Source organism: Lepus europaeus, chromosome 19 (assembly GCF_033115175.1).
Source record: "Lepus europaeus isolate LE1 chromosome 19, mLepTim1.pri, whole genome shotgun sequence".
Taxonomy (NCBI): Eukaryota; Metazoa; Chordata; class Mammalia; order Lagomorpha; family Leporidae; genus Lepus; species Lepus europaeus.
In genome coordinates, this window is record NC_084845.1 from 47,460,235 (window position 1) to 47,470,256 (window position 10,022).

The window sequence follows — 10,022 nt, forward strand, 5'->3', positions numbered from 1 at the left end:
AACAAATGTCTCAGCTAGTTCCTTGGCCTGGCTGCATAGGAAGTGTAGGAGAAGCCTCTATGTGATTCCAATCGTGTAGTCCCTTTTCAGAGAACTGTCCTCCAGTGAGTCGTATGTGCTGACTTAACTATGTTAGCAAGGAAAATATATTTCTGACTATTTAACAATTTGTTTAAGAAGGACTTGTGACAGGCATTTAATTCAAATTGTAGAAATCATGTTTCATTAATAGTTTAAAAATAAATTTTCCACAGTTTTCATTTGTTTGCCTCCTTAGCCTATATTAGCAGGTGGCAAAATAGCCATGACCAAATTCCAAAGTAGTTGGAAATTCTTTCTTAAAAATATTAAAAGGTGCACTGCTCGCAAAGGCAGTGCAGGGTGCTGCTGTGTAACTTCCACCCAGCTACCCCTAATACCATCATTTTAAAAACTATATTAAGTATCATCTCCAATACCAAAGTCGTTTTAGAGCAGAAACTTGCCATTGGCTTGAGATGGAGCTGTGTGGAGAATAATGATTGCTGAGGATTATCAGGAAGCTCCAAACTTCTACCAGCTTTATTCCAACCCTGGAGTTCACAGAGAAAGTCCTCCCTGTGCAGCGGGCTGCAAGATACCTCCCAGGGTGCTGTGAAAGCCCTGCAGAAAGCAGAGTCAGGGCAAGCCTTTTGTACGATTCAATACACACAAAATCACTTATGCCCAAGAGAAAGGGAAAAAAGCCCTTGAGAGAGTGAAAGCTAAGTGCTTTCCTCACAAAAATGATAACTACGTGACACAATGCAGTTGTTAATTAACTAGATTTAGACATGGCACAATGTATATGTACTTTGAAACGTCATGGTACACTCCATAAATACATACAATTCTAGCTGTTGATTAAGTTTAATAAAAAAATATGCTATTGTCCCGGTTTGTTGATGAGCTTGTAAAAACACAATTATAGAGTCTTGCTATTTCAAAGTTAGTACTTAGAGAGCAGTCTGATTCACCCTAAAATACACAAGTACAGCATGTCATACATTTTCTACATGTGTATAAATCATACACCTTGTGTAGATGTGTACGTCCATAAACTAAGCTTAAAAATACACAGTCCAAACTGTGGGTACTGAACATCTCAAATGTAGCAAGTCCAAACTGAAATGGGAAATAGGCATAAAATGCAAATGGAATTCAAAGGCATAGTACACAAAATAGGAATAAATGCTAACTACTTCATTAATACTTTATATACATTACATGTAGAAATGATAATATCAGTATATTATAATTTATTGTAAAATTACTTTTAGTTCTCTGTTTATCCTTTTAATGTGATTTCTAGAAAGCTTAAAACTGTGTGCCTCATGCCATATTTCTATTGGACAATGCAGGCTTAATGGCCATACAGTAGCAGAAAAAAACACATTAACTTGAAATTGGAAAACTTTCCAAGAGACAATAGAACACAATAGTTACTATCATGAGGTTTAACATCAGATTATTTAAGTTCAAATTCTACCTCAAGTATTAGGATAGACTGTAAAGGGATTTCAAAATGTTTGGCATCAAAATACTTGTCATTTACTTTCATTTTCTTTAAGAACTTTGTGAACTACCTTTTCTTAGTGGGGCTTCTTCTATATCTGTAAGACGATTGACCATCCACCCCGACAGATGTGGAGGCATGGGATGATGCGTATAAAGCTGGTATTAGAATGTTTGTCGCAGAGTTAGGTTCACCCTATAACTTCAGAAGGATTTCTTCTGCACCTATTAAGGCTGGCCATGTATGAATAACACAAATATCCAGCCCCTTTCTCCAATTTAATGGAGAGATACTTCATCTACATTATTAAGCTGTATGGATTTAAATTTCAGTCTATTTTCTCACTTTAAGAAAAGGTATGTTTGATCTGTATCAGAGTTCTGAGGAGTAGAATGAGATTAAAACCGTGTAACATGGCAGCAGTTTCGCGATTTGGAAAGTGATGTCCTAGCTCTTGCTGTTATTTTGCCTCTCTGAATTCTGGCCCAGCTTCTTTCCAATATCCTGAATCTCGGCTTGTACACATTCATTCATTGAATTTCTGGTTATCTTTCTATTTTTCTGAGAAGACACAGTGTAGAGAACTTTAAGCTTCTCTGACTCTGGTCTGGAGACCATTGTAAGAAGTTGATCATTTTGATCTATTTTTAGCCTCTTGGGTCTGAAATTCAACAAAATCTTCTTGGGAAAAATTATTATGCAAACTGTACCTTTTGTGATTATATCAGAAACCCTCTTCCTGCCTGTCATTGGCATTGCTACTAGTATTATTAATAATCTTAACCTTTTATAGAACTCAGCTCAGTCAATTCAGAACACTTACATGGTTTACCAAATAATTTAAAGCATATCTCCACTTATTAAACTACCCAGATATTATTTGAAATATCTTATTATCCATTAAAGTCATACTACTTCATATTCTTTCAATAAAAACCAGATTTTTCTGTGTTAAACAACCCTTGTAGTCCCTCTTTAGGGAACTGCCATCTAGTGATTAGTCTTATTTTAGTTTATTTTATTCTATGTTGTACTATTTAAGGAAAGTATTAATAGACACAGAAAAGATTAATCGAAGATGAGGAATAATTAAAAAGGAAAAAATCAGGGGGTGATTTCAAAAAGTCTAAAATATATTCCAACTTTGGAAGTATGAGGCTAGTGGGGAATTTAGTGTATATTTTAAAATGTTGTTAATAAAAACTTCTAATGTAAAATAAAATAATAACATTTACAAGTTCCCATGTGAAGTAACTTTTACGAACTTGTTTTTGTTCAAGAATCCCTCTCTTGGGGCCAGCGTTGTTCTGTAACTGGTAAAGCCACTGCCTTGGACACTGATCTCCAATATGAGGGCTGATTGGTGTTCTGACCGCTCTACTTTCAATCCAGCTCCCTGCTAATGGCCTGGGAAAAGCAGTGAAAGATGAACCAAATGTTTGGACCCCTGCCACCCATGTGGGAAATGTGGATGAAGCTCCTGGCTCCTGGTTCAGCCTGGCCCAGCCCCGGGCTGTTGCATCCATCTGGGGAGTGAATCAGTGGATTGAAAATCTCTTTCTCTGTGTCTTCCTCTCTCTCTCTCTCTAACTCTATTTTCATGTAAACAAATGAATATTTTTTCAAGGAACCGCTCTTTTTAATCATCTTCTGTGGGAATTCTACTGAATCTTGGTCTATGCTAAAGGCAGCAGATCAAGATGTAAGTACCTCACATGATTCCCACCCTTCTCTGTGTGTTGGCTGGTTAAGAACCAGGCCAATCTGGAGTGAGCAGTGGGGCTTTGAATGCCCTTTGCATCAGAAGTCATGATACACAAGCTGAAAGTGGAGGCAGCCAAGGGGGAGTCAAAGTGAAAGACCCAGAGGAGGAGGAAAAGAGGAGAGGAGCAACAATGAGAGCAGAGAGAGTAGGTGATTACTATGATTTAATATGGTTAGTGTCAGGGCGATTTGTTCGTAACTCCAGGCTCCAGATGTCTAATCACCTTTAAATTTGTATGTCTGACAGAAGGCAATATTACCTCCATCACCTCAGCTGCAAGGAACTAAAACCGCTCATGTTATTTGCTGTAAAAATCATTGACTAAAACACTTCAGTACTGAGACTATTCACTTATATGATCCAGCCAACATATGTTTATAGTACAGTATATCTACTTAGTACAATGCTTGCAAAATACAAATTGTACAATCAAATTTCAGATGGGAGAATATTTTCAATCAAATAGAAATTGTTCCAAAACGACATTATGAACCAGTCTGTCCATTTGGCCTAAACTTAATTCACTGAATTAAATGTAGGGATATTTAATTCTAAACGATTAAACAATGACTATATAAATGAGCCCAAAAAATCCTCTCCTGTGTTGAACTATACACACACACACACACACACACATATATATATATATACACATGTATATATACATATGGTGAATAGTTTAATAAGTCATTGTATCTATGATTATTAATATATGACAAATATTCAGATTTGGGCATTTCTTAATGTGAAACTCATCAGTGACAAATACTATCACATCTTACTTTTCATTAAGTGTTATAAAAATTTGATAGAAGGGAGCTATAGAGGAGTAAAGCTGTGGGGTTTTTTTCTATGAATCTTTTAATCTTCTTTGAAAGTATCTAGCAAGTTCCTGTACTCTATCTTTTTTCTCCCATCAATATACTAACATAGATCTTTACAAGTGTTAGAAGCAATATCTGACATTTCAAACAGGTCAGTGAACATATTTATTCTTGCCAAATAAATGATAGTAAAGATTTTGTCAACGAAAAAAGAGAAGGTCAAATAGGGTCACAAAAAAGGTGAAATGCACAAATGACTCCAAATAGATCAAAAGATCTTGCTTGCTCCAGAATGGCATTTCCCTCGGTATGCTCAGAGTGCAATGAACAGTCATTTGAACATAATTTGATGGAACCTAAGCAAGAGAGGATTTTACAAAGACATCTGGATAAATATGACTCAACTCCAAAGCGAGATGAAGAATAGAAGGTAGTATGAGGCGAAGTTTAGGGCATTCTAGACTTAATTAGAGAGATAAAGTGTGACCAAATCATCTAACCCCTTAACCTGTCAAAAGAAAGGATAAGCTTAGAAATGATGCACATCTTGACCTGGGAAAATCAAACAGTTTTCATCTCTTTTGGGTACAGTTCTCAGAATAGTGAATGACATTTAGGGATTTGGAGCAACCTTCACCATAGGGATGGTTTATCATAGTTACATCATCATTCTGCTGGACTATATTCTCTATGGAAGTTTTCATGAGAACCAAGTACTAGAGATAGCTTAATTACAATAATTTCAGGACTGGGGTTATAGGCATAGATGGTAATGCTGCTACCTGAGATTCCAGCATTCCATATGGGTGCCAGTTTATGTCCCAGCTGCTTCACTTCTGATCAAATGCCCTGTTAATGGCTTGGGGAAAGCAACAGAAGATGGTCCAAGTGTTTGGGCCCCAGTCACTTATGTGGGAGATACGGATAAAGCTCCTGGCTTTGACCTGGCCCAGCCCTGGCCATTTTGGGATATTGGGAGTGAACCAGTGGATGGAAAAAATCTCTCTCTCTCTCTCTCTCTCTCTCTCTCTCTCTTTCTCTCTCTCTCTCTCTCCCCCAATATCTCTCTTCCCTTTCCCCTTGTCTCTCTGTAACTGACTTTCCAATAAATACATATTAAAAAAATAATTTCAGTGTCTCACCAAAGGGCCAAAACACCATTCTTTGCCTCCTTAGCAAGGAAACTTGAAGGATATAAGAAAATAATGGTAGTTTTAGAGTCTACACATCAAGAAAACTAAAAATATTATTTAAAAAAAACTATGCTATGTTAAAATTGAAATTTTCAATGACCTTATTTTGAATATTTTTCTCCCTGTACCTATTATACCTATGATAGGATTGTAACACCCTTGGCCATTATAGGTAAATTTGGAATATATAAGAATAGATGTGGTGAAAGAGTTTCACATTGAGAATATTACAATCAACTCTTGACTTGGATAATGGAAAAGATTGAGTCTGACTTCAATGAAAGACTACTGGAACTAATAGAATTTAGCAAAGTTGCAGGATACAAAAGCAACACAAATATCAAAGTAATCAAAACTAGTAGCCTTCTATATACTATCAAGTGTATCTAATGGGGCTGAGGAAGAATTTATAAGAATAATCCAATTCACAATAGCTACAAAAATTTAAATACATTGGCATAAACTTAACCAATGATGTGAAAAATCACTACAGTAAAAAATGCAAATCATTAAGAAAAGAAATAGAAGACACAAAAATATAAAAATCCTTCCATGTACACATATCAAAATTAATATTACCAAAATTTCCATACTTGTCAAAATGATTTACAGATTCAATGCAACCCCTCAAAATGCCAAGGATTCTTCACAGAACTAGAAAAAACAATCCTAAAATTTATATGGAATTATAAGAACCTCAAATAGACAAAACAGTCTTAAACAATAAAAACAAAGCCTGAGGCATCTATAAACCAATTTTCAAGACATACTGCAGTGCTATTACAACCAAGTTAACCAACATGGAACTGGCATAAAAATGGACATGTGGAGAAATGGACAGAACAGAAATCTCAGAAATAAATCTTCTCATTTATACCCAACTAGTCTTTGACAATCATGTGAAAGGTATTCCCTGGAGAAAGGAGAGTCTCTTCAACAAATGGTGTTGGGAAATCAGATTTCCACATGCAGATGTTTGAAACCATAAACCATATGCAAATATCAACTCACAATGTATGAAGGATATAACCCTGAGACCTGAAACTGTCAAATTGTTAGAGAAAACATAGGGGAAACATTGTAGAACATTGGCCTTGGCAAAGACTTTCTGGGTAAGACCCTGAAACCACAGACAATAAGAACAAAAATAGACAAATGGGATTATATGAAACTTAGACGTTTCTGCAGAGCAAAAGAACCAATTATCAAAGCAAAGAGACAGCTGATAGAATTGAAAAACAAATTGCAAACTATGCATATGATACAAGATTATTATCCAGAATACATAAGGAATTCAATAAATTCAACAATAACAAGACAAGCAACCTAGTTAAGAAATGGGAAAAGGGTATGAATTGATATTTCTTAAATGTAGTAAAACAAATGGTCAACAGACATGAAAAATGCTCAGCATCACTAGCCTTCAGGGAAATGCAAACCAAAACCACACAGAGGTATGTATCATCTCAGTCCAGTTAGAATGGCTACCAATCAAAAATTTAAAAAATAATAAATGCTGGCAAGACTGTGGAGAAAATGGTACCCTAATACACTCTTGGTGATAATGCAACTTAGTGTAACCATTGTGGAAACAGAATTGAGATTCCTAAAAAAACTAAAGATAAATCTATAAATGTATAGCAGCCCAATACACGATAACAGAGGTATGGAATCAATGTAGGTGTAAATAAACTGATGCCTAGATAAAGAAAATACAATGCATATACATGAGGGAATATTACTCACCCATAAAAAGAATCAAAAGCTGACGTTGCAGCAAGATAAATGTAACTGGAGATCATTATGCTAAGTGAAATAAACCAGTCACAGAAAGACAAATATCACAAGTTTTCTCAAAAGTGTGAAAGTTAATCCTTATAAAGGTAATATAAAAACCCTGTGGATGTTTTATTATTTGGTATATAGATATTTATACCTATTGTCTTCATTGAATTACACCAACTACATCGCAATATTCCCTTTTTTCCTCACTCTGTGACCACTGTAGTGAATTCCCACTTTTTGTGATATGGATATCCCCATTTTAAAGTAGTAAAAATGTGTATGTGTATGACATCTATATATGAAGTCAATATGGAAAAATGTCAAAAAGTGTTCAATTTTCAAATAAATTTTAAAATGCTTGTAGGAGCACAAAGGGAAAGCTTCACATTGTATCCTATAAATTCATATAGTTATTGTTAATAAAATATTTAATAGAAAAATCTGATTTTGAGAAATAAAAGGGAATCAACCTACAAGTAAAATTAAGAAAAATATGGAATAGAGAAGAAAGGAAGGAAGGAAACTGTGAGGGAAGGGCAAAGGAAGGAAGGAAGGAGAAAATGGAGGAAGGTAGTTTCTCCCCTGGTAAAACTGGTGATTAATTATCTGGGAATAACTGAGGAGCAAGGTAGAGCCATTCTCTGCAGGGTCTTAGTCCACCCGAACGAGGATGGACTGGGTCCGAAGAAAGGTAAGTGCGCCGCTCGCCCATTTCCCAGCCTCCCGATCCCAGAGACAGTCAGACGCAGCAGGGAGTCAAGTCAAGCAAGCAAGAACTTGGTTTATCGCATGCGTAGCAAAGCCTTTTAAAGCACAAGACCGCAGGATTACTGGGACAGGGCATAAGGACCAACTAATTACTTAACAGGTCATTTTACGGGGCGATTTTCTTTTTTTTTTTTTTTAACTTTTATTTAATGAATATAAATTTCCAGTATACAGCTTATGGATTACAATGGCTTCCCCTTCCCATAATTTCCCTCCCACCCGCAACCCTCCCCTCTCCCGCTCCCTCTTCCCTTCCATTCACATTAAGATTCATTTTCAATTCTCTTTATATACAGAAGATCAATTTAGTATACATTAAGTAAAGATTTCAACAGTTTGCACCCACATAGAAACACAAAGTGAAACATACTGTTTGAGTACTAGTTATAGCATTAAATCAAAATGTACAGTACATTAAGGACAGAGATCCCACATCAGGAGCAAGCGCACAGTGGCTCCTGTTGTTGACCCAACAAATTGACACTCTAGTTTATGGCACCAGTAACCACCCTAGGCTGTCATCATGAGTTGCCAAGGCTATGGAAGCCTTCCAAGTTTGCCGACTCTGATCATATTTAGACAAGGTCATAAAAGACAGGGTGAGGATAGTAACCAATGATCCTAAGAGTGGCATTTACCAGGTTTGAACAATTATACAGCATTAAGTGGGGAAGAGGACCATCAGTACACACAGGTTGGGAGTAGAGCCATTGGTGGTAGAGTAGAGGTTATGATTACAAAGGAATGAGGCCCAAGGATGCTAGACAGGGTCTAGAACAAAGGACAGAGTCATTATTAGAGGAGCTAAGAAAGGTGCTGTCTAAGCTACAATTAAGTTTTCTGATTGAGAGGCAAATAGAACCTGACAGAAGGGGCTTGATAATAATCTGGTGGGCTTTAGGCCTTGTAAGTTAAGAGGCCCAGACCTATCTATCTCTTCACATGGGGTATAAGCCACATGTCTGTACACTCATCATCAGTTGTCGTCACCTCCCCTGATGCTACGCAGCCAATCAGCTTTGGTGGTAAAAGACTTTGGGTACCACCCACCTTACTTCCTTTGGGCGCCATCTTTGAATTGCCTCGTGTGCCTAATTTCTCCACTCGTGACACAATAAGGTAAACCACAGACTTAGAAGAAGCAGACAAGTGACTTGTTCAAAGGACTTTGAGGATTTACCCAATATTTCACCTGCAGGACTCTCAAATGGGTTCATCATACCCAATATAAATCACTGGGCTGCATGAAGCAGACAATTTATTAAATTCAAAACATGTTAAGTTACTGGTTTGAAACATAGTTAGCTGTTTAATCATTGTTATAACATGGCATGCATTCTATTTCAGTAATTTTTGGTATATGCAAATTTTGAAGAGTTGGTAAATACAGAATTCATAGCAGAAACAGGCAAATATATAATTCAAGGATTAGTCTGCAGAGATGTGAATTTCTAGCAATGCTGTCTGTTGACAACAGTCATAGCAGGAAGAAATCCACATCCTCATTGCCCCCCCCTTTTTTTTTCAACTGATCAAACCCAGAGTTCCTCTAGCCCTGATGCAGCTAGTGAGTAGCTGATACCAGATATGAATAGTTTCTTTTTTACTACTTTCCTTCCTGCTCTAATGTTTCAAGGATGGGTTGAAGTTACTAAAACAGATTCTGAAATCTGAAATCTAAGAGGAAACACAATTCTGGTTACCTAATGGATATGCAGCCTTGGGCAAAGCTTTATTGAATGACAGTCTCACAATCATTCTGGCTAATAAAATAGAAGAAAGTGTTGGTTCATATCTTCTGAAAAGTATAAACCAAGGCAATATTAAATAGACAAGGATTGTATCGCAGAAAATGCCCATGTGAAGAAAAATGGAGGCAGAAAACTGTGCAAACATCCAATGTGGTGCTGTAATGAAAGAACAGGGAGATGAGATTGGGTAGCAGTGTTACAGATTGGCATGCTCTCTGAAGACAGTGCACGAAAACATGAGTGAATCCTCAAACCAAAGATGGCCATCAAAGGGGTCCTATTTCTCCCAAGAATAGGTCTGACTTAGTATTCCTGATTCTCTCAGTAAAGGATGGAGTGAGATGTCCATAGGAGGTGAGACTCTGGTACAAGCGAGGTGATGAGTTTCAAAAATTCAGTCCC